General features: G+C 46.5%; 1 protein-coding gene across 1 annotated transcript in view; it reads right to left on the bottom strand.

The window, feature by feature from the left end:
* LOC8028511 (beta-1,3-galactosyltransferase 1) overlaps positions 1-26,065 on the bottom strand; it is a 44,152-nt gene extending 18,087 nt beyond the window's left edge. Inside the window, exon 1 of the mRNA XM_002399698.4 lies at positions 25,929-26,065. The gene's annotated coding sequence lies outside the window, so the exon portion shown is untranslated. The remainder of the gene's footprint in view (positions 1-25,928) is intronic.
* Between the last annotated feature and the right edge of the window lie 318 nt (positions 26,066-26,383).

Raw genomic sequence — 26,383 nt, 5'->3', positions numbered from 1 at the left:
AAAACCGATCTACTGCATCTCCCTAATAGGCAGTCTTGGGTAGTAACGTGTTACTAGTAACGCGTTACTGTAATTTCGTTACTTTTTTGGTAACTTGTAACTGTAACGAGTTACTTTTTTAAAATGTAACTTGTAACTGTAGTTCTATTACTTTTTTCTGAGGTAACGATGAAAGTAACGACGTTACTTTTGTCGTTACTTTCCAGTGTTTTATGAACAATATATCACTGAACGAGACTCGACGTACAATTCAGATTTTCCTTGCACTTTTCAAAACGTCTATTCCGACATTTCGAGTGTCAAGTTTACCTTGCACAAACTTGTGAATACGCCCTTTCTTACGAGTCACGACCCGCATATAGCCACGTGCAGACTTGATGAAAAAAACATCTAGTTATCATTACGCACGCGCTTGAACTTTGTAACTGAAGGCTCGTTCACACAGACCCATTTTCTTACGTTTGCGCTACGAAAAGTCACCGGAAAATGTGTGCTTCGTATTAAGCGTGGCTACCAGTTCAAGGAAATAGCCTGGCACGCGACATTCGAGACGCGAATGTTTGGTGACTTAGATGTTACGTAAGAAAACGGTGCTCTGTGGAAAGTTGAACCAAGCTCAATTCCTTACGTTACGTGACGACATTGAGGCACCCTAGTTACGACGAGCCTTGTGTCCTTGGTTGCCACGGTAACTCACCATCGTAGCTCGTCGTCACCGAAAAATTCGTGTCGAATGTCGCGTGCCAGGCTATCTCCTTGAGTTGGTAGCCACGCTTAATACGAACCACAGATTTTCCCATGACGTTTCGTAACGTAACGTAAGAGAACGGGTCTGTGTGATCCAGCCTTCTGTGTGTACGAGCCTTTACATCTTAGTGTCTTGAAGCACTATCTACGTTGTGGTTTTTCTTTTACACGCGGAGGGCACTGCGCATGTTTCGTATTTTGATTAGCGCCAGTACTCCGCAATGCGCATGTTTCGCATTTTGATTTGCGCCACTACTCTGGCGTGGAAATTTTCAAACGCTAATTTCGAGAATCAACTTCTACCAAGTTACAATATGAAGTAAAAAGCGTACTTTTATTTTATGCAATAAAACTTGGTGAAGGGCGTTTTCTAGTTTTTCCTACTTTTTTTGTATTATAGAAAAGTAACTGAAAAGTAACGTCGTTACTTTTTAAAAGTAACTGTAACTGTAACGAGTTACTCTTTTGTTGCGGTAACTGTAACGGTAACTTCACTACTTTTTTCTGAAAGTAACTGTAACTGTAACGAATTACTTTTCAAAAGTAACTTACCCAAGACTGCTAATAGGGAGTTTTAGGGAACCGTTTTTGCACATCCGATACGGTATGGAGAGCCTTCCGGTACGCACTGCGCATGTGCTAGTCTTCTGCGGTAGCTTATGCGCAGTGCGTAGCGGAGGTCCCATCTTACCGTACACAATGTAAAAAAACGGTTCCCTAAAACTCCCTATTAGGGAGTTTTAGGAAACCGGTATGGTATGATAGGCCTTCCGGTACGAACTGAGCTTTCGCTACCGCAGAAGAGCCGCACATGCGCAGTTCGTGCCGGAGGGCTTATTGTACCGTATCGGATGTGAAAAAACGGTTCCCTAGAACTCCCTTCAGTTGGCTAACGCCGGTTGGTTTGTAAACAGCTCGGTGGCGTACATGGATGACTCCCATTACGTTACAGATAAGCTTCTACACCAACGAGGAGCGGCACCCTGCCGACCTGATAAGGAATCGTTTAGTGTGCCTGGTTGGCATTCCGAAACACCAGCCCCATCGAGAGTCACCTGATCCTACGTCTCTGGGACAAGGTCGCATCGTAACTACAGTCGTTTCGTTCGATTTACCTGCAGCGCCTGCACCGGTGCAGAAAAGTGTAGGGCAGTGTACTTCCGGTATGTGTATTGGGATACGACCGGACGTGCTTTTCTGCACCGGTGCAGGAGGCGCAAGTAAATCGAACGAAGCTAGTGTACAGCGAGCAAGTTCGTCCGCCCCTTCGGTCCCCCCCCCCCCCCCCCCCCCCTTTATTTCAACCTATGACGGCGGGCACTTGGCTGTCTCGTTATCGCGCGTTCTTCGCGCGTTCTTTGTGTAGCCATTTGATTGGCGTGACCCTTTTTTGCGATTCGATACGCCAAACACGTTTAACAAACGCTCGCTCGCCGTACATGGACTAGAGCAGGGTGTAAGATAGACAGGTGGGGAAACGGCCCATAGAAGCCTACCGCACCGCCGTAACCGAATTGTGTACTCGTCTGCTTGCGGGTACCCCCGATTTGCGACAGATGGCGCTGCGGCGAAAAGAAAAAAATTGGAATCGAATTTGCATGAAACTCTATGGGAGAGTGCGCAAAATAAAGCGAGAGCACGATAGTCCTCCATTGAAAATCCACGAGAAACCTTCCCCGTCAGTTTAGCCGGTCGCCACCGTTCGCCCATCTGGAGTGAGAGTTCGCTGTGCTCCACATAGATGGAGCCATAGAAAAAGAGAAAACCGAGGGGGACACAATCCGGTCGCTCATTTGGCTCTCGTTTCACCACCTGTCTATCTTACACCCTGAACTAGAGTCTGCTCTGTTCCATGGGCGCCGCCATGTTTTGTTTATGCTGACGCCATGGCACGGCTGCGCTTTTTGCAAGACTCGGATTTTATTTTTTTATATAGAAACCTTCGCCCGTATCGTAGTGCTAGAACGTCATAAATGCATAGTCGCGAAGCTCCAAGAACAATTACACCAATACCGATAGTGCTGTAAAAAAAAAAAAAAAAAGCAAGAAGCTTGTTTTATGGGCAACCCTATAGCTCTCTTCATAAGAACCTGTGCTTAAGAATATTCTTTCCCATTACTGTCGCTGGGGCTAGGATTTCCGACACTGGTCTACACGCCCACGTGCTATACTAACACCAACTCATGTTTACAAACAAACCGGAGCGGCCCTAGCGGACGCCACCGGCGCTGCGCATGCGCGATGGGGGTGTGGGCAAGAAGCTCGCCGTCACCCATAAACAAACCATTGGAACGCGATGCTGTCGGCGTCGGTGTGAGTCCCCCTGCCCTTTTTCGCGCTCGAATTGTTGATTCTACGTCTTCCTGACGATGTCTGACTACTTAAGCGGCGTCAGCGAAATTCCCGAGGCTCGTTACACCGCAAAACTTTGCGTGAATAATGTGACATGTGGCGATTCATTCCGCGTGGACGCCGCAGTATGTACGCTAAAGCCTGATTCGCAAGATGCGATTTCGCTCGCAATTTTCAGTCGCGATGCCGCTCGGGGTGCAAAAGTGTGAACCGTAGCTGAGATAGTCGACGTTGATACTGAAAATCGCAAGCAGAATCGGACCAAGTGCATTAGGCCTAACAAGTCGGTGATGGTTACTGGTAACAATGATCAACATCTTTTTGTATCTACTGTTTACATCGAGCCTGCTTACCAACTTTCAAATTTAAGTCTTTTGAGGCCTGCACTCACTTCTTATCGCAAGTACCGGGCCAACATTTGGTCTACGGGCTGGTGTCGTCTAAAAGAGCAGACGACAAGCAGAAACGTTTGAAAGAGCAGACGACAATTCGAACAATCAGGCGGCCGTTTGAACTTGAAAACGCACTGAACGTAGTCCACAGGTGGTCCGCACAACTTGACAGTTTTCTGGCATTCATGTTGGAACAAAACAAATAAATCTGATGACCACAAGTATCCGTGAATTCAACCCAAAGTGCTTCCCGCCCAAGCAATCGTTGTCCGACGGCGTCTGCTTTTCCCTTTTCACGGCACATATCCAGATTCTCGGACGAACCGAGCACGTGAAAACTGACCTTCGAACCTTTCTCGACAATTTTGGTACGGCCCCAGTCGCGGCGTTTTGACGAGAAGGCAGGTTTTTGTCTGGTTCCTTTCAAAACAACGCAGGAATACACTTCTGGCATGGGGACTTCTGCCCACAGTCCCAGAACGGAAGTGCGACCGACGCGCCAAATAATGCGCTTTTTTTATTTTTTTATATTTATTTACTACAGTACCCTCGGGAGCCCAGAGGGCATTAAAGACGGGAGTAGGTAATTAAACACATCGAAATAGACAACGTATTAGTAAAACATGTTCGAGGCACACTTACGCAAACATTAACGATTAATTAATAGTAGCTTTAAACAAATAATGGCGCATGCTTTATTTTGCACAGATGCACAAAAAAGCATGCGCATTGATGCTAATGATGCGGGCAGGTGGTTCCCCTCTGACAATTCTAGACACGAAGGAATCGTTAGAGGCCGAGGGTCGACAGTGAGGGATGACAGCTTTGAACTGATGATCGATCCGTGAAGAAACGTAAAGGAGATGTTCCATTTCAGGAAAAGACAAAATTATTGTAAGTGAAGGTATGGACCGTTTTGTACGAGTAATTGTAAAAAAGGACAATAAAAAAAACCTGCATTTCTAGAAAGGCATTACAGTTAAAAAGACAATTGAAACGATTAAAATGAAACGAAAACAAGCGCCGACTGCGGTAACTTAACCCATGAAGAAAAAATATTTTGAAACGCAGTTAATAGACTTTTTGAATCGCTGTTTACTCACGACAATGATGTGTTACCAAATTTTGACGCTGACTATCCGTCTTTGCCTGATATTGCAATTAGTGAATGTGGCATATTAAATATGCTTTTGAAATTGTATGTAAAAAAATTCTTTGGGCCTGATGGTATCCCCAATGCATTTTTATCCAAGTATGCTGCATTGGTCTCAAAATATTTGTTCGTTTTGTTTTCAAGATCGCTGTCCGAAGGTCAGGTTCCAGACGACTAGAGAACGGCCAGAGTCAAACCACTTCATAAGAATGAAAACAAGTAGTGGATTCAAAATTACCGTCCAATTTCATTGACTTCAACTGCCTGCAAGCTTCTTGAACATATTATATATAATCATTTATCGAAATTCCTAGACGAACACAACATCTTGACTAAAAATCAGCATGAATTTGAAAAGGTTTTTCAACATGCACTCAATTAACTGAGACTGTTTACGATTTCTGTTCGGCAATAAACAGTAGAAAAAAATTGATGTACTTTTCATAGATTTTTCGAAGGCATTTGATAAGGTCTCTCACAAAAAGTTACTCTACAAATTGAAAAAGAAATTATGTAAGAACACACAGTTAGTCAAATGGATTTCAGCCTACCTTTCAAATCGCCTACAATTCGTGGTTTATGGTGAACATTGCTCTGACAAACTTTTCGTTGACTCTTGCGTTCCCCAGGGTTCTGTGCTCGGACCTCTCCTTTTCTCGTTGTTTATTAATGACATAGTACAAGATGTTCCGGTAAAAATCAAGTTATTCGCTGATGATTGTATAATTTACTCACAAATAGCTGTTGCTTCCGATAGACTTATGTTAAATAGGGCTTTTCAAAATATCGCGGAATGGTGTCCGAAGTGGCGAATGACCACTAACTTAGAAAAAAACAGAACAAAAAAAAAAAAAAAAACGGTTTTTGTGAGAATTACTTACAAAAGAAATCTTTTGAAGTTTGTTCAGAAGACTAATAATATTCTTCTATCAGAAGTAACACAATATAAATAGTTTGTTTACAATACTAATAATATTGTTCTTTCAGAAATAACACAATATAAATACCTTAGACTATGGATCACCTATAATCTTACTTGGATAAAACAGATTGATTACGTGACATCTTATGCTCTTCGAAAGTTATTTTTTTCTTAGAAGGACAGTAAGACTTTCAACCCCTTCCTTGCGTCTTCTAACACATAAAGCTATAATCTTGCATATATTAGATTACGCGGCTGTCGTTTGGGATTCCTTCACCAAATTAAACATTAACAAGCTCGATCGTGTGCAGAAAAACGCAGCGCGCTACATTTATAATAGCTTTGTACGTACCTCTATAACCGAACTTTTAACCAGAGCTAACTTAGTCATTATCTCACAGAAACCGGCATTCTCGACTAAAATTGCTGTATTAATTAATAGATGGACATTATAGGATGAATCTGTCTCACCTAATAAACCTCTAATCAGGCTGCGCTACTCGACGGAGGCATGACCCTAATAATAACTCCTTTTCGATGACATAATAATTGCTTCAAGTACTCTTTTTTTTTTCCGCGAACTGTGACTGATAAGAACAACCTCTCTGAAAGTGTTGTTATGCAGCCATCATTGTCTCGATTTGAATCCCTCCTAAATTAGTTGTCTCACTGTAAAACTTTTGTTCTTTTGTTTCTCCGACTTGTTTGTTATTTTGTATGCCTGCCTGTCTTATTCACCAAATGTACCCACTTGCTAAAATCCCTTTCAGGGTTTGCAGTATCAACAAATAAAAAGAAATAAGAAAATAAATGCACTAAGAGGAGTTAACTATATATAATTGAATAATACTCAGTTGCAGCATGTTTGCATTTACAACTAATTAAGTGTCCTGTTTAATTCAGATATATGCGCTGGAAAGAAATGAAATTAAAAATATCAGTTTGAACGCTGCTTGCTTTTATAATTTGCAAAGGGCACCGGAGTGCTTTGACGCATTTATCCTCCGCGTGCTGTATTTGCATTTGTGCACAGTCAAGATTGCCCCGAGTCCGGGGGTGGTACATAACATAATATCAACACACCTAGAACCGAATATTCGCTAACAAAAACGGGCTCTAAGATTTATTAAATATACTAAAAAAACTGCAGACCTCTTTTATATTTGTTTTCTCGAGTTGGGGGGCCGCCTTTTCTAAATGCGTCCAAAATAAGTGTTTCTTCGGAGCGCCGTAAAAGGCTGCGCATGCCTTATCTTTTTTTTTTTTTTTTTTTTTTTACTGAGGATGGATCTAAGAGTTTTCGATGATGGCCACCATCTTTCTAGTTGAAATAATACATTTAAATTTAAAACAAAAAAAAAATTAAAGCCGTTTACAACTCCCTGTAACACCGAATTGGAGCGCAGCTCTTGAGGAGGAGGAGGGAAGGGTACTGAGGGGAGCGTATACCCCTCCTCCTCACCTCCTCATTCTGCCTGCTACTCCTCCCTCCGAGCGGCGTCGGCGTCGCCGTCCGCGTGACCGTGAGGTCAAGTGACCTCACGTGACCTTAATGACCTCATGGGGGTCACATGACGTCACGAGGGTCACGTGCGGTCACCGGGGGTCGCGTGACCTCACGGGGGACACGTGACGTCACGGGGGTCACGTGACCTCAGGGGGGTCACGTGACCTTACTGTTAAGCCGACGCCGCTCAAGCCGGAAACAGGCGCCTAAGAGCTGCGCTCTAAAATTTATTTACGAAAAGTAATTATTAACCGAATACACTGTTCTATTCTTCCCTCCCTCGATCACGGCAGGGACCGAAATTCAGTGAAGTGATTGCTGCCAGCCAATGATAGGACACTGCCGGCAATAATTCTGAGCTGATGTGCCGGCTGCGATTGTTATGAAGGCCGACCGTGTCGGTATTTCAGTTTTTAAGCACTGTAAGTTCAGCTCAACACCGCTCTACAAAAGAAGATTTGGAGTAGTGCCGGTGCTAACACAATTTTACAATAGACAGGAATCGCATAAAAAAACAAAACAAAAAAAAAACGGAACAGAAACACTTTATACGGTGGCGTGAATGCCGAACATATTTGAGCGATCTGACTTTCCTCGGTTAGAGCTATCTAAGCGAATGACGAGCATTTTCATAAAATAAAGGGCGGAAAACACTCCCCGCGTCAAGTTTTCTAATCAAAGTCACTGATTAATGTCGTCCCGTGGGGCGCTTCGAACGCACCACTTTGTAGAGTCCCATTTCCAGCGACATCGCGCCGCACACGAACGAAGGTAAACAATCAAGATAGCGAGGTGTTCCTCCTGATGGACCCGCCGTCAGCGCGGTGTGACAGGGCGGCCGGACAACAAATCATGCAACACTGTTGCCGGGCGAAGGCAGCATGTTGCCCGACTGTTGTTGTTGTTGCCGCGATGTGACAGTGTCCCCGGCAACACGGTTTCCACGTGTTGCCGGATAGAGTTGTCCAACTGTTGCCTCAGTGTGACAAGACCTTTTAGTGGCTCTCGCCGAGACAGAGGGACGCCAACTCTCGTCCCAGCTTCGCAATTACTCTCAGCGGGGGGAGAAAAGCGGCGGCGACTGGCGAAAGTCGAGGGGGCGAGCGAAAATGCAGCGCTGTCGGGAATTCCGGGGAGCGCGCTCTACTAAGCCGCTTCGCTAGGCCACGTGCCCCGAATAAACGCCGACCCCGACACACATGGATGACGCCACCGCGATGGTCCCCGACGGCCGCACTCGGCGGGCGGCATGTCCTCGGAGATGGCGGCAAAGAATGCTACTTCCTTCGAAAGAAAGAGAGAGAGTCCGCATGGCGTCCACGTGCCAAGAGCGATCGGCGGGAGATGAGGGCTCCACGCTGCGCCAACACCGCCTTCGATGCCACGAATCAGACTTGTATATAATGCCTTACCATATAGAACCTAGTTACTCTTGTTTCGGTAAAGATGTAAGGACGTAGTAACTGCTAAGCATACTTAAGCGTAACCGCGACTCAGAGTGCCCGTCCGGTGCCCTTAACAGCAGTGAAGTCTGACCTCAGTTACACTTAATTGCGGTGAAGGGTGCCCGTGTAAGTAGGGTATAAGAGAAAGAACTGGCAACGTGTTTTCGTTACTTTTCGATGATGTAACAAGTGAAGGTACTTCGTTGCCGCTGGAGGGTAACATGTATAACACTACAGTACCCAACCTTGTTCTTAGCCTAGTTCGCGCCTGTATTTTGCACGACGAGAAAAAGCTAGATGAACCATAAAAAAGAGGTGTGCACAAGATATGTAAACATTGCCACTGTTATCTTCGAATGAACGCGTCGAGGAATTCTTGACGACGACAAGTAGAGCGAGAGACTTTGTGAAAATGACACATTGAATGTAACGAGACAATAGTACCTTAATTGCAACCTGAGGCAACGCGTTCCTTCTTAGCCTCAGTAACGAGTAACGTACTTCGTTACTTTTCGAGTGAATGACGAATAACAGTATTTAGTTACTCTATTTCAGTGAAGTGTACATGTCTACCAGAAATACGTGTGGCAGTACGGGCGGCAGCACGAGACAAAGAATCCAGCAGTCGTCTGACGTCACTCAATACGCGAGCAGAAAGCGGCGAAGAATCGAAGTGTGGACCGGTTTCTGCTGGCATCGCCACGCTCGCCTCCACCGCGTCACTGACCCCCACCCCAGCCCGAAGTTCGTGGTAGACCTCGAATTCTACTCGCCTCGTGCTTGTTTGTGGCATAGATGACTTCCACTGACGTCACATATCACCTGGCATTGTGGTGGCCTTGCTGCTGAGCACGTACCTTTTGCAACGTACATTTTGAGCCACCGATTTGTTTTTTCTTCAAGAGCATGCAGGAATGACCAGGGGCTAGCTGCTATGACGTCACGACCAAGCCACCTATATTACGATCTCGAGGAAATGCGGGGCTTGTACGTGGCGTCTTAGCGCCATGTTAATGATCATTCCTCTCTGTTCTTACCGAAAAAGAACAAATTCGTTGGTGCGAAATGTACGCTGCAGAGGACACGCGCTCAGCAACTAGGCCACCACAATGGCCGCTGATGTGACGCCAATACCAGTCATGTATAGCTTTGACAAGCGCTCCTGCTGGGTGTCAGTTCGCACAGCCGAGTCATTCATCCTCTGAGCTGGAAACGTTCCAACGCGTCGGAAGAATGTTCCGGAAAATCTCGAACTTTGACTGGCTGCTTTGAAGTTGTTTGAACGGTTTATGAGGTGGCACGGAAGTAATGATCTTAAAGCTCTCACGTGGACGTACAACAGGGAGACACAAGTGCGAAACGTCTCGCTAACAAAGCTTATGGGCAGGTCTAAAGCTGTAATTCTCTGACAGACTGCAGGAAGTCTATGAGACGTTCTTTGTATGACGGTATTGGTCATAAAAGAAACTGCCTGCAGACATGTTCGAATCAAACATGTTGCAAAAATGCCTGAGGCATGCCCGCAGATAATGCTGCCATCGTGTCAGCAGCGAAGATTTTTTTGTGACCGCGGACTTAGGACTCTCGTTTTCTCCTGCAAAAACGACATACTTCGTGAGGTCATCAGCACCTCATCGGTCACTTGAGAAGTTGAGACCGAGTGGACATGACTCACAATCCCAGAGTGTGTCGTGACTTTCTGTAGTAATACCGCCAGTTAAGCAACATGGGCGCCCCTGAACTCGCGCAACTTGAGCGCCGCTCAAAGCTACGCACGCACGCTCTTTGCTTCTTTTGAATTGCCGGAGAAAGTGACCCCCGACGATTAAAGTCCGTTGTCCAAACCGGAGCGTGGCCAGCCTCGCAAGCGTTGGCGGCACCGCCGAGGTCAGCGCTGCCGATGCCCCGCGAGCATGCAGAGTGGCCGATTCAGGGCCGTCTCAAGGACAGCCACCCACGAACCAGTCCTCGTACTCTTGGAGATCGAACGTTGCGGCAGCGTTGCGGCTCATTCTTCGCAGCAGCCGGGGAATTACTGGGTCGTCGCTTCCCCGTCATTATCGCCCGCCCGCTCGAGGCTCTGTCGCTGCGCTGTCCTCCGTGTTCTAGGGCCGTGAAGCCCTTTGTGGCAGTGATGCGCAATCAATAATGGGCGCGGGGATTCAAAGATACGAAGTCTGTTAAGATTGAGCTGTCACAGAGAGTGGGAATCTATTTTCCAGAAAAAAAATAGGCCTATTGTAGCGAGTGTTCCTTTATGCAAAACAAAAAATCAGCTGCTCATGTACGGACCGAAACTGCGTGGCCTTTCTTTTTCCACATCCGAAGATTTCTCGAAGAACGTTCGCGTCGCGCGTTTGAGCCTTCCTGCATTTGCCAGATTTCAGAGTGGTCTATTTAAGTTGCCTTTTTGACTAATTGTAAATGGGTTCAGATGTCTTTATTGACAACCCGGTTTTGGGTTCTGTGGCCAATGCTTCCGGATAGGCCCACGCAGGGAGTGGAAACACACGCGTCGTTTCCTCTAGCTTTCCTAGCAGTATTTTATAGTGAAATGCGCGCAGTTTACTGTCAAGACGTGACGAACTGTGTTCTCTTGTTTTCCTTTGTGACGCTAAGACAGTACTGATTACCGAGACCTGGCTTCACTGCGACATAAACGACAACGAAGTACTGCAAAATCATTCAAACTTCACGTTTCGTCGGCACGATTGAAAGGATCGTCATGGTGGCGGCGTTTTAATATGCCTGGACAAGAATATTCTAAGCACGCTTCCGTTCGTTTCTACATTAATTGGGGCCATCTGGGTGTTCGTTAAATGTGGTTTTAAAACAATCCTTGTTGGCGTGTGTTATCGACCACCAGATGCATTGTCTAGCTTTATAATTTCTTTACATATTGAGTTTTCCAATTTTGTACACCCAACATTCAAGTCTTTCTGTTGCTTTTTAGTAGGTAATTTGAACTTCCCTGGTATAATCTGGAATTTAGCGAATCTTGCTGGTCGTGAAGATTTGGTATGTGTCGCGATTTTGTTAGTCTCTGCCTCGATTTCAACCTTTCGCAGGTGATTTCTTTCCCAACCCGAGTAACCAACACGTGTTCAAGTATATTAGACTTGCTTTTGACTAACCATCCAAAATCTATTACCTCCCTTTTCAGTTGTGAAGACATAAGTGACCACAAAGCAGTACAACCTAGGATTTTGTCAAGGAAGGAAGGAAGCCAAGCAAAAACCACAGACGCCGAGACCCAGCTATGGCGTAGCATCTTGTAATCCGCTCCCTATTCGAATCAATAAACATCGTTTTCTGACATGGTGACAGAAGCGGGATCTAACAAAAAGAAGAAAGAACCTCAGCCGAAACAATAGAGCCACGGATTCGAGCGACGGAGCGAAGAAGACGCCGTCAAGACAAGACAAACAAGCCGACGCACGTGAGCGCCGATTCCGAATGTATGGAAGGTGATCTAAAGACGCCGATGCCTCTTGATCTGTCGTCGCAGTCGCCAGACGTCTGGGACGACTGGCTTCAGAGCTACGAATGGTACGTAAGGCGATCCAGTTACAGAAAAAACCTCCCGAAGTTCAAGTAGTGAACTTCATGACTGTCATCGGCCCAGACGCAGAGAACGTGTTCCGAACGCTCCCACTGAGCGAAGACGACAAGAAAAACCTGGACATCGTAAAGCAACGGTTCAAAGAGCACTTCCACCCGAAGGTCAACCATGCCTACGAACGGTGCAGGTTCAATCAAATGAAGCAGAAAGAGGGCGAGACTTTCAACGAGTTTCTGACAGCCGCAGGACTCCAAGCAAAGAAATACAAGTTCGGTGAGCTGACTGACGAACTACTACGCGATCGCATTATCGTTGGCATCACCAACGACGACGTCAGAGAAAGACTGCTAAGCGACCCGACTGTCGACCTGCAGAAAGCCGTGAAATTCTGCAAGGCGAGCGAACAGGCGTCACAGCAGCTCAAAGAAGTCGCAAACAAAGAAACGAAGACAATCGACGCCGTCACTAAGAAGGCAAAGCCGCTACCAAGGAAGAAGACTGTCGCGGAGACAAAAGAGCAAGCGCCGACTAATTCGGGAATGGCAAGAAAAGCATGCAGCTTCTGTGGAGGATTTCACAGACCAAAAGAATGTCCAGCATACGGCAAGACGTGTAACAAGTGCCAGAGGAAAGGACACTTTGCTGCAGTGTGCTGATCAAGCAGAAGTACGGTCCAACACAAGGTCCATGCCATTGACAACCGCAAAGACCCTGAGGAAGAAATGTATGTGTCAGAGCTGAGAACCAAGACAAGCAAGACAGTGTGGCAAGAAGAAATCCAGTTCAAATGTGGAACTAAAGTTGTGATGAAACTGGACACTGGAGCGCAATGCAACGTCCTGCCAAACAAGAACGTCCAAGCCATGAGACTACAAGTGTTTCCTTTGCTAGCCAAGAGAATTGCAACATACAGCAATCACAAGATCCAAGTGATCGGCGAGGTGAGAGAAATATGCACTGGCCGCGATCAGCCGGCAAAGCTGATATTTTTCATCCTGAACTCCGACGTGACACCAGTTCTGGGTCAGAACGCATGCGAGCTCCTCAACCTCGTGAAGAGAGTGCACACCCTCCAAGCAACGCGAGAAGATAACGGAATATTTGAGCGCATCGGATGCACCAAGAACTTCGTCTACGATGCCGATGTCAAAGAGGAAGCAAGCAAGAAGCTGGAAAACAATCCACCAAGAAGAGTCCCATATGCACCTATGGATGAAGTCAAGCAAGAGCTCACGAGCATGGAACAGAAAGGAATCGTCGGAAAAATCACAGAAATTCATTCTGTAGTGAAATGGTTCTTCTGAAGCAGCGAGGAAAGACCACGATCTGCATCGATCTAGTGGAACTGAACACAGTTTTCATAAGACGAAACTATCCTCTCAAGACTCTGGAAGAAATTGTTGCGCATGTCAGAGGATCCAAGCGGTTCACTCTGCTAGACCTCAAAAAAGGATTTTGGCAAATACAAGTGACGGAGCGCACCAAGAAGTATCTAGCCTTCAGCACTGCGTGGGGCAGGTACTGCTTTAAGACAGTTCCATTTGGCATAGCCAGAGCACCACCAGTTTTTCAACAAGTCATCAGTAGAATCCTGGAAGAGATTCCGAACGCCGTCAACTCCATGGACGACGTCCCGGTGAATGCCGAAACAAGCGAACAGCTGCAAGAAAGTACAAAGAAGTTCATGGATGCTCTGAAAGAAGCTGGCACTAAACTCAACAAGGACAAGTGTGTCTTTGGCAAGCCTGCAGTCAAGTTTCTTGGTCACAAAATCACTGCAGAAGGACTCAATATCGACCAAGAAAAGGTAGCCGCCATCGACCAGGTAAATGAACCAACGAACAAGACAGCTACAGAGACTGCTAGAGATGATCTAGTATCTCCATAAGTTTGTGCCCAACCTTGCGGACAAGACTGCACCACTGAGAAAGCTCATCACCGAGGACACTGAGTACCTGTGGACAGAGGAACAGAGCAAGGCGCTGACCGAAATCAAGCAAGCGTTGAAGAGTGCTCCAACACTCGCATACTACAACGTTAGTGGTGCTATGACCCTTTCGGGGGACGAAAGCTCAAAAGCCCTAGGAGCTGTTCTCCTGCAAGAAGGAAAGCCTGTTGCCTACGCTTCAGCAGCAATGACAGAAGCACAACAGAACTACCCTCAGATCGAGAAGGAGGCACTAGCGATCCCTTACGGCTGCCGGAAATTCCACCAGTATATCTATGGAAGACCGGTAACCATAGAAACGGACCACAAGCCGATCGAGAGTATCGCAAAGAAGCCGCTGAGCAAAGCCCCTCCTCGACTACAAAAACTTCTCTTCGACGTACAGCAGTACGCACCAACCATCGTCTTCAAGAAAGGAACAGAACTCGCAATCGCAGATCTACTGAGCAGAGACTGCATCGAGAACGAGTCAGCAGGTGCATATACAGGTGACATACAAATGATGACAATTGTACCCATGTCACCTGAAACAATGGAAATCCAAAGAAATCCAAGAAGTGATCCAAGCCACGAAAGAAGGATGGACAAACACCACGAGAGGAATAAGTGAACCAATGAAGCTGTATTGGTCATTTAGAGGCGAACTCGCTGTTTACGAAGACATATGTTGTTCAGAAGCGATCGGATAGTCATTCTAAAGACTTGGAGAGACAGAGTACTCGTCCAGATCCACGCTGGACACCTAGGCATAAACAGCTGTCTGAAGAGAGCACGCGAGACTGTATACTGTCCAGGGCTAACTACCGACATCAAATGCTACGTGGAAAGATGTGCCACATGCCAAGCAACTGACAAGAGAGCCGCGAGAGAGCCCCTTAATCTCAAAGAAGTACCAGACCTCCCGAGGGAAAGAGTAGCGTCAGATCTCTTCAACTTCGAAGGAAGATCCTACGTTGTCATTGTCGACAGCTACTCTGGATACCTAGAAGCTCTCAGGAGAATCGTCACAAGAAGTTGTAAATGTCACGAAAGAGTGTATAGCAACTCATGGCGTTCCCAAAGTCATTGAAACAGACAACGGTTCCTGCTACGCAGCACGAGAATTCCAAGAACTTCAGCAGAGACTGGGGATTTCAACACGTTACATCAAGTACGGGCAGTCAAATGGTCTTGCTGAACGAGCCGTTCAGACCGGAAAAGGGATTCTCCGAAAATGCTCTCTGGATGGAAGCGACATACAAATTGCCCTCCTCAGTTTCAGAAACACGCCAAGAAGTGAAGAACTGGGTTCACCTGCACAGAGACTGTACAGCAGATGGACAAGAACTCCAGTTCCTACACACAGCAAGCTACTAAAGCCCGAAATAATCCAGAGCGTGCCCGACAAGCTGCGTCACGAGCGCAACCAGACAAAGGCTTACGCTGACCAGCACACCAAACGAGCCCCTGCCATGGCACCAGGCGACAAAGTGAAAGTCTAAGAAGAAAACAGGAGATGGGTTCCTGGAACAGTCGTACGTCTTTCGGAAGAACCACGGTCTGTGATAGTACAGACGCCAAAGGGACAGTACCGTTGAAATACGTCCTTTGTTCGTCCAACAAAGGCTGAGCTACACTACGTTGCAAAAACTCATGCTACCAGCATCGAGCCATATGCGCCACAGCCTGTGTCCGACAGCCGAGTGCGCCCTGCAGCCTCCAGCGAGAGAACCCGGCAGACTCAACCAAATCAGGTCGCATAATCAAACCAATCTCTCTAATCTCAGTAACCAGTAGCCAGACTCAGCAATCTCCAAAGAAAAAAAAGGGGGATTTCAAGGAAGCCAAGCCAAGCCAAGCAAAAACCACAGACGCTGAGATCCAGCTATGGCTTAGCATCATGTAATCATTGGAATCAATAAACATCGTTTTCTGACAGATTTCAAGCGCCAGGACCCGTCTTGCTGTCGAAGTAAATAAAGTTACATAACAGAAAACTATGAACCGCTAAATTGAGACCGTTCAAACTCCTTTTCATTTTTCGTGGAGGGTTCTAACGATATAAATGTAAATGAAAATTGGTGCCTTTTTAAGAACGAATAATCGCAACTCATTGAAGCTTATGTTTCAATGATTGCCATCAGTTCTCGGTCTTCTAATCCTTACCGCCGAATTCAGAAACCTCATTCAAACTACACTCAAACTGAAGGACCCCTCCACTTCCTCGAGGAAGGCGCGAGGGCCGGCGCTGGCCAATCGCGAGGACGGATCCGCCGTCGCGATTGGCCAGCGCCGGCCCTCACGCCTTCCTCGAGGAAGTGGAGGGGCCCTTCAGTTTGAGTGTAGTTTGAGTGAGGTTTCTGAATTCGGCGGTTAGTATCCACGCTCATTGAAAACCCATAACAATAAGAACAAAAACAACAACAAAGTTTTCGGATAGCCATTAAACAAGGCAATGCTTTTGCTTGGCCTAAGTATATAATAAATGTGCCACTGAATATAAAATTCTATTAGAGTAGCAGAAGCATACTTTCTTCCAAGAAGCCCTTCCTAACAACCCGCACCAATTTTGCAATGTTATTAATCATGTATCGTACATCCCACTAGCACTCACTCATGATTCCGAGAACATGATCGAGAATAATCAGTGTGCCACAGTTTTAAATATTATATTTTATGCCGAATTTACCGCTCATGGTCCCTTAACATCGTTATTACCTCTAACAAACATGGTTCCTTTTATGGACCCAATCTGTGTTGGTTTTGATGGTGTTATTAACTTTGTATCCTCGTCCTGCGGTGTCGACAATATCAACTCCAAAATATTGCAGAGCACAAAATATTCTTCAAGCCTATTTCCAACAGACAGTTCCTGAGGATTGAAGAATCGGCAAGGTCATCCCGGTTCACAAAAGATGTGATCAATCATCTCCCTTAAACTATAGGCTAAAATATTTAACTTATGTGCCTTCTAAAGTTCTCGAGCAAGTACTTCAGAAGCAATTGTTTATTCACCTCGGTTCTATAACCTTTTTTTAACAAAAAGCAACACGACTTTCTATCTGTTCGCGGACCTTGATTCTGGCTTCCCCACTGACGCTGTATTTCTGAAGTTTGCTGAAGCTTTCGACAAAGTTCCTCATAACTGGCTGCTCCTAAAACTTTTGCCATGAAACCCTGATAATACGATACTCTCGTGGATCGAATCTTTTCTTTCCCAGCGTCGTCAATTTGTTTATGTTAACGATCATTTGGCACCCGTAACATCTGACATGCCCAAGGGAACGGTGCTTGGTTCATTACTTTTCCCCATCTACATTAAGGATCTTCCTTTTCAGATATCCTCATTCATGTGCCTATATTCCGACGACTCTGTACTTTACCCGAAAATAACCTCCCGTCGTGATTATTTTACACTACAAGATGACCTCCGCATAGTATATAACTGGTGTACTAAGTGGCAGATGACGCTTAACGGCAGTAAGCGTAAATGCCTGCCCGTATCTCGCTCCTCTTTACAAACCTCCCCTGCACTTACTCTTAATAGTATTTGTCTTCAACCTGCCGATGTATATAAGTATCTCAGTGTCCTTCTCACTCCGCACCTCTCCTTGGAAAACCATAGTAAGTCCGCTGTGAGTTCCGCTAAAAAAGCTTGGGTTTCCTTCGCCGCAATTCCAAATTCGCCCGCCCCTCCTCTCCTAAAATGGCTCCTCCATCTTTACCTGGTCCGGTCTAAATTAGAATACGCATCATCTATCTGGCACCCCCCTCATGCTACATTAACAGACTACGTTGAATGTGTTCAAAACTGTGCTGCGCGTTCAATTAAGTCCGATTACTCAAATTTTCCTATTATCTCCCAAATGATATCGAATCTTTCTCTCCCATCGCTATTTTTCCCGTCAAGAAACCTTCCATCTATGCCCTTCTGCATAAAGTTTCTTATTCGCCATCTCAATATCAGTTTCTTCTTTCATCTCCGGCTTATCTTTTTTCCAGACTCGATCAGTGCAATAAAATAGCCCGGCCGCAGTGCGTTTCCACAGCTTGCCGGTGTGCCCCTCTTCCCCGACCTAATTGCGGACTGGAATGAACTTCCCGAAGACATCGTCCCCATCCAGGACCCCATCAAATTTTGAGACGAAGTTCCCATCATTGTACATAACAACCACTCCACAAGCCGACGTTGTCCAAAACGTCGTGTCGTTTTCTTTTTGTTTTATTTATTTAGCTCTGCAGTTTGATGTCTAAAACACAAAAATAAGTGAAGCTTGTGACCATTAAAAGTCGCCTGTCCGCTTACTGCTATGCCATGTAACAACAACGGGCCCCATGCTTTGGAGGAACGGCGAAAACAGCCGACGGCGGCGGAGAAGCTGCTGTCGCGATACCGGCGGCCATTTCTGTTGGGGAGTCTCTAGCAGCGTGTACTTACAACACAGAAGGGTCTGGTCTGATTAGTCGCAAACTACGCAGCCATAGCTGACACACTTGACGTAAATGTTTCAACCGGCCACGAGTGTGCGACACGGTGCTATACTTCGTTCCAGCTTCGGTCCGAGCGCGGCTGATGTTATGAGCCGAAGGGGCAATCAAACAGCGAAAAGGCGCAACGCCACGGCGTGCTCTCTGCAGTTGATTATAAGACTAGCCGGTATTCGCCGTCTTTTTGTGCGTGCTTCTCCGCCGGCTAGTCATATCAAGCGCAGAGAGCACGTAATGACGTTGCGCTTTTTGCGCTGTTTGATTGACCCTTCGGCTCATAACACCGGCCGCGCTCGGCCGGACCTAAGCTGGAACGAAGTATAGTTTTATGCGTGGGAGAATTTCATTTCGCGATCCGAACAAGAGCAGACGCCAGTGCTTATTGACTTGCGATGTAAATCAAAGATTTTTAAAAATATCCAGGCATTGTCCGAGGCCGCAACCGTGTTCTAAACAATGAAATAAAAGTTAAGGCCACAAGAAACCGGCCACCGGCGAAAAAAAGGATACTGGGAGCTTTACAAAATTCGAAATTGATATCCCGGGCAGCACTAGACTTGCTGGGCGACATGGTAAATCTTTTCACCCCAACATGGCGGAAACAAGCCGCGCACGTCAGGCGGTGCCAACGGAGAAATTGTTTTTAATTATATTATTTAGTAATGATGGGAGGTTATGTCTTAACATCCGAGTTTCTTAGCTCGTTCTGCTGAATTGTATTTTTTCTGAAATCTCTAAAACGAACGATGATTAAGTTTGAATTTCGTGTTAAGTTGGCTATCTGGTCAGTAAGGTGAATATTCATTTTGACTCACCTAACCTAACCCAACCTAACCGAACTTAACCGAATCTACATAACCTAACCTAGCCTAACCAAACCGAGATTAACCTAATGTAACTTAGCCTAAGTTATCCTAACCTTGTAACACTACACAACTCAAGCTAATTTAACGAAACCTAGCCTAACTAAACCGAGCTTAAATATGATCTAAACCTGCATAACTGAACCTAGCCTGACATATCACAACCCGAGGTCACGAACTCTGCCCTTTTCCTGTCAAAGATGGCGAGATCAAAATAACCTACATGGAATTATCAATAGTCTTTTCTGGAAACGCCAGCGCCACCAGTGAGCGCTCCGGGCCATTATGGGATTTGTGAGGGTGTCGCGCGCTTTAGTCAAGCCAAATCCTGCCTAGTCAAGCTTTTGCATGCTAGGTGGCGGACGCTACCACCCGAACTGCAGCATCATTCTTAATCCATTCATGCATCAAGGCGAGCTAATGGTCTACAAACGTTGTTGGGACATGCAGTGTTGTTTTCTTTCATTGTCGATAGGAAAATAAAATGTACCAACTAGCTGAACTGAACCCCGCAGAAAAAACAACAAAAACGCACGTTAGATACGTGAGTGATACTTTGCTTTTTTGGCGCGTGGCCCTTACGCGATGGCCATTAAAAAAATTAAACGGTGGCCCACCCAGAATGGTGGCTTATCTAAAAAAGGGCAGTGGACAGACAAGCTGCGATTGAAGGTTTCTCACCTCATGTAGGCAACGCAGAGCAACACAGGACGCTGCAAAGATTGCCGTCTGCCATTCACAGGTACCGAACGCGAACGTAGGCAACGTGCTTCTCGACGGTAGCAGCATACGACGGAGCAGTGACCCCTGCTGTTCCCATAATGCCTCACGCGCGTCGCTTGAGGGTGCGCGCTACCCTCCAGAAAGGACCATTCAGAAGAGAAGAGAACCCGTCGCCACGCGATGGTTCTTTTTTTTTTTTTTTGTTAAAACCAGCACCTTTGTTGAAACATAACGATGTCTACGGTGCCGCCGAAAATTCCCGCACACAGGTCAGGGTTACGTCACGCGGAATATCTAAGCCAAAAAGCCAGCTAAGATGTTCTACCACAATTTCCAAAAACTATCGCTTCTTAGAGTCAACGGCAAGTAAATACTTAACCAATCGTTAAACAACGGATGGTAAACGCTGGGAAACATATCTGGAAAAGTTGTTCTTGGAGTGTGTAGTTGTCACTGGCAATTAATTACTGTCTAATAACGTAATAATATTAGTATAGAAAGCAGGCCTCGGCAGTATCGCGATACCAATGTATCGCGATAGTATCTTTATCTGTATCTTTGTATCGAGATACATTCGAAAAATGTATTTGTATCTCAGTAGTGAAATACATTTCAGATTTATCGCGATTCTTTGCCAGATTTGGGCATCTCGTTACGCTCTTGTCATTTTTAAGATACGTTTAAAAGATAAAAAAGACATCTGTTTGGTGAAAGTTGCTTCGTAATTTATGATATGAACCCGCCCTATAACATGATCCATCCCAGTCACCAACATTCAAAATAAAACAGTGGTTTAAAAAAAAGGTTACGGGCACGAATAACAAAATCAGCTCCTCTCACAAAGCCCTCCGCTCTTTTTTTTTTAAATTTAGCAGAGAGAGCGCTCTAAAGAAGTTGAGTGAAGAAAAAGTGTGGTCCTTTTGTCCAATCTCCACTTCTGTGCGAATAGTGCATTTCGAGTTTGAATGCAAAGCGCATAACGGTTTTGGCTGAATATTTTCAATTCGAATATCGAATAGTTTTTCCACGCCTTTCCGTACGTTGCATCATGCTTAGAAAAAAAGTCAGCTAAGCTCGTGAAGGTTGTTCTACTTGTTCATTTATACGCTAAGTTTAATCTACCTATATTTATGGGCTGTGACCTCAGAAGGTCTGATGTCATGAGACGGCAAGTAAACGACGGATTTGATATAAAATTAATGCTATAGCCTATAGAGATGGCTAACTATACCCAATTGAGGTAATTTACAAATCTTGCTATATAAAATATTCTCTCTTTAATCTCAAGTTCAAAAAGAAAGAATCGCGCATGATGAACACAGGTTGTAAGGGCATCTCTGCTTAATATATACTCTTGCATAACAGTCAGTTTAATTTTGAAACTTCTACTACAATGTAGATATACACATTCACAAAGTTTCCATTTATTTTAAAATACAGCCGGCACGCGTGCAGCGTCCTGCTTTGAATGTACGCTTTTCTTCCAAGCACGCAATTGCGATATTCATACTTTTCCAAATATTTATCGCGGCAGGTTACCCCGTTGAGTGCGCTTCTTAACAAGCACCGTTATAATGCAGAGAAGCGATACCTGGGGAGCTCGCTTTCGTGTGTATTGCTTCTCCGCAGTGCACAAGTGTTCGGTAAGAAGCGCACTCAACGGGGCTAATGAACAATCAACATTTCGAAAAATGCGAATAGTGCAGTTCTTCTCCAAGCAAATATCGAATAGCGTATTATTCGAAACTACTATTCGAAATTTCGAATATTCGCACAACCATACCAATCTCCATTAACTATCGGTGACTCAGGCGCTTATAATACAACAGTTTGAGATGCGCCCTCATGGCAAGACAAAAGTTCACATCGGGCAGACGCCTCTTGTCAAGCATGGTACGCAGTCTTTACCGTTCTGTAACTATGTGGTTCAACGGGGGTGAGATGTTTTCTCTAGTTCGAGGTAAGGGGAACAGCATAAAATGACACAAAAAAAGAGCACAAGCGTAAATTAGCATTTATATTCGCCACCCTCCCCAACTAGCACCGTTCGGGAACAAATGTATTTCTAGAGGTATCTGTATCTGTATTCCGGAATACTTTCTCGCCGGTTTTTGCAGAAGTGTCTCAGGGATATCCTGTCACAAAAGACAAATGTATCTCAATATCTGTATTCTGGGCCTCAAAACACATGTATCTCAGTATTTGTATTCCCGAATACCTTTTGGAGTATCTCTACCAAGCCCTGATGGGGAGTAACCCAAAACTAACGTTTATTCTGTTCTAAAAAATTGAAAAGGGTATTTTGTTAAGTCCGCAAGAGGGTAGCAGAACTCGGTAGCCCGTTAGGTTGACCAAACCAACGAGTAATTCTACTTCGTAAGTCATTTCACGTAATGGTCTCCGTCCAAGAGTCGTGACCGGGGATGATAGGCGCAAGTTCATAATCCGCGATTACTCCCTTGGGGACTAACATACCGAGAATCACGTAATATGTAGTATACATGCGAAGCATGGACATTTCGCGGAACGTGTATTTTGTTTTCCAGAATTTGCTGAGAACCCACCTTTTCTATACACGATTTTGGGAGAAATAACCTTTTATGGTACATAAATGCCACACTTGGCGGAATACTTAACCCCAAACATAAAGCGTAAAAGTGCGAGTTCCTCGCGTTTTCTCTCGCCTTGGCTGCACGAGAGCCCGTAAGCGGAACCAGCAGTCGAAACTACTCGCCCGCACCTTTAAGCCTGGGTAGCATTGCATCGTACAATAGCCTCCTATATACTGACAAACACTGGCAGATCGCCACGAGAAGCGGCCGCCGAAATGGAAAAGGTGGAGCGGCCGAAAACGGATGAGAGGAGAGCCACGTGACTGGCGCCCCGCTGCGGCGAGACGCCGAAACACACTTCTCCCGAGCGAGCAAGTGTTTCGGGTCCTCGCCGCTGCAAAAGCTGTACGCTGACGTCCAGGTTCCCCGAGAAATGGCTCTTTAATGCTCTAGTGCTACCAGATCTTCGCGCTCCAAATCTACGACCGGGCAATCTATGGCTCCGTCGTCGAACGGCCAGGCTTTGTGAGTATAGAGGAGGCTGTGGTCGTACAACAGACAGTCTGCAGACACAGTCTGAAGATCCCGTTTACGGCGGCCCTGTCAAATTAGTCACATAAAAACTGCCTTTAAACATGTTGAAAGCATGGCTATGCACGAAGCGAACATTGTTTGAAATATGATTCCGGCGTGACCATTTAATTCTGTCAACTTGTCAGCAGCGAACATCGCCTTTTGTATATTTTATAAGTAGCGCGACTGCCGCCTCCTACTTCGATTGTAGTTCCTGTTAAACTAAAAAAAAAAGTATAGAATAATCCTCCTTTTATTTTTTTATTAAAGTTGCCTTGTATACAGTATATGTTTCTTTGTCTTGAAAGTCTCGTGCCAAGCGCATTCTCCCATTTCTTCCCAATTAAAAAGAAAGTCTCTACCATGGCGGATAATTTTAACCCGGGGAGGCGTAAGTTTCCGCTTCGGTTAACGGAACAATATAAACCCCGTTTGCGGGAAAACTTTCTCCTCCACCCCCGGTCGCGCGCGGAGCCTTATAGCACCGTCTGCATCTTCCCTGTTCCGGAAGATTAACCCTTTTCCGGAAACAACGTAAGAACGCCGCGAGGAAGTGTGTGCGGCCGGCCCTTTTCTTCGCTCGCCCGAAGCAGCGGCCGTCCACAGCAGAACCATCAGGCCCGGCATAGAACTAACCAGGCGAGCGACGATTCCGACCGCAGTGGACGGCCGGTATAGTAGTTAGAAAGTCCGCCTCTGGCACAATGGACGTGCAGTCAACGGTGCGTGCTCACGCTATGAATGTGGAAACACCAGGGGGTGGAAAGAGCGAGAGAAGATGAGATGAGGCGGTCCGAAGGGCATTCACCCCGCTGCTTTTGGCACCCTAATGGTATGCCGAGACAAGTGCGCTCACACTGTCCAAACATCAAATAAAAGACACGGAGTTTGCCGCAGACACGATGACAAAATCGTCGGCGGACACGCCTCAAACTCGTTCAATCTAAGCAGACAGGATTTGCATGCCCAATGTGACCATAGCAAGGGTAAGAAACACGCTCCATCTGCAGACTATGATGTATGAGCAATGTGACCGCAAATTCAGAGCCACTAAATGAGCTTCAGAGTAGCGACAATCACCTAGCGCGGCGGTCGGCCACCATCTTTACTGCTTCGGGTGACTTTTTCTTTTTTTTTTTTATATAGTCTACAATAAAGGGAGGAAAAAGAGGCCGTACAACCGGCTGTGAGAAATTGCTGCCAATCATCACTCGCTTCAGCGGCAAATTGGTTTGTCATAGGTGAGGCTTAAAACACTGGGTTGCAACAAAAGCCAGCAACCAGGCGACCGTGGAAGACGTCTACCACAACGCGGGGCTACAAACTTTTGACAGCAGAGCGTATACCAAAGCGGCGGGATGGTGGTTTCAAAGGACAGACGCCTTTTCCCTAAACCTTTCTCCGGACCCGCCGAGCTTGGGCAGTCGTCAAAAGTGGGTATATTTATAATTCCTGCCAATTATAATATAACCGGCAGGATTTTTTTTTTTTTTCTGTCTTGTTTTTCGTCTGCGGAAGGCACCAAACGCGTGGTGGAGGCCGAATACCCGACAGACACTCTCCGCACTTGTTAACCTGCCAGTAACAAAAGGAAAATATAGAACGAATGCCTATACAATCCCGAGCCTCAGCATCATGAGTTTCGACATGAAAAATCTTTCTTTCTGTTGACAGAAAGGCGCGAGTTATGAAAAACGTAAATTGAAGCATTAAAAAGAAAAAAAAAAAAAAGATGGTTTTCTTGGGCGGCTTTTTCACTCACTACACTCATATGAAACTGCAGCGTGCAACAAACCACGCGTGTATAATCTTGCTCTAGGGATGACGCTCCTATCCAACTTTGTACACCGCGTATTTTTCAGTCATTTCCATGTCTATTCGAACGTCGGGGCCGCCTTCCAGGGACCTTGCACCCACGTAGCTTAGCGGCTTCATTAGTATGCTGCGTACAACGACCCTTGCATAGGAAGACGCCAACGAACTACACGTACCTCATGAATGCCCGACTATCCGAACTAAGAGTTGTTTCAATTAAAAGTTTCTTTCGCTTTCTGTCTCTCTCTCTCGTGGATATGACTTGGCTTTGTCCACAATTAGCGCGGGTGGCAATCGGAAACGCGGCCTACACAGCGTGACGTCAGCGGCCTCGGCCGGTGCAGAAGAAGCGGCACCAGCCAACAGCGAGGGAAGCCGATATCGGCTTTACGTTTCCAAAGTGGCGCTGTCGCGGGTCAAGGACGCTCGGGCAGGGCACGTGATCTGCGACCCGCTCCCCGCTGACACCGTAGCCCCGTAGCCACCCCGACGACTCTCTCTCGGCGCAGCTTTCTGAGGCAATGCGGACTTCCGACCTAACATCGAGACGCCGACTGCGAATTCTTCTGTACACTTTCACGGATGCAGTGACACTCTCCTGACTCGCATCCGTGGCTTCTTGTCCGCGCGGTGGCCCCAGATATCGTAAAAATAGAAGCAAGCATTATTTACATCCAAATATATCTGGGATACCTAGCGATGGGAATCCGTTTAAGGATTTGGCGAGATCTCAAATGCACCGATCGCGCAAAGCATTCAGGAAACAAGTCTAGAAGCGACCGGGCTTGCTCGTTCACGACCGGCCCCTGACCAGGAGGGTGCCCCCCAGCCCCGACGACCCCTTGCGGGGGTGGCACGCCGGGCGCTCGCGAGGGGCCTCCGCAGCGAGAGAAGGGGTCGAACTCACCTGTGCAGTCTGGGCGTCGCTCGACGGACGGGACGAGTCGCCCGAGAAGGCATGGTCGTCCGGCGCTCTCCGGTTGCGAAACGTCACCCGCCGCTGACGCCAGCCCGCTCCCAGAGGGCGCGAAGCAGCTCCTCTTGTATTCCTCCGCCGCCGGCGGTGGCGGCGGCCTGGCGGCCTTGCCCGAGCAAGAAGTAGTGCCCCCTCCGACTTCCTCTTGGAACACGTGCCCCTCGTCGCGGGACACCGTTAATGACCGTTGCATTCCGTTATGTTCTTGGCGGTGGCCGACGTCGGTTCGCGAGATTGTAGGAAGCGCCGGGGAAGGTACGCACGCCTCGAGGGAGCGCCGGCGGCGGCGTTGGGTCGTGCTTGCTTGTCGAGTCGTCTGCAAAAGAAGCTCGTCTTTCTTCTCTTCGGCTTTTCGGACGGGAGGAGATTAAGGACGGGCGGGACGT

The sequence above is a fragment of the Ixodes scapularis genome, unplaced genomic scaffold (genome assembly GCF_016920785.2).
Source record: "Ixodes scapularis isolate PalLabHiFi unplaced genomic scaffold, ASM1692078v2 PGA_scaffold10__122_contigs__length_95168666, whole genome shotgun sequence".
NCBI lineage: Eukaryota > Metazoa > Arthropoda > Arachnida > Ixodida > Ixodidae > Ixodes > Ixodes scapularis.
The sequence above is the reverse complement of the archived record's forward strand: the minus strand, read 5'-3'. Positions and strand labels throughout refer to the sequence as shown.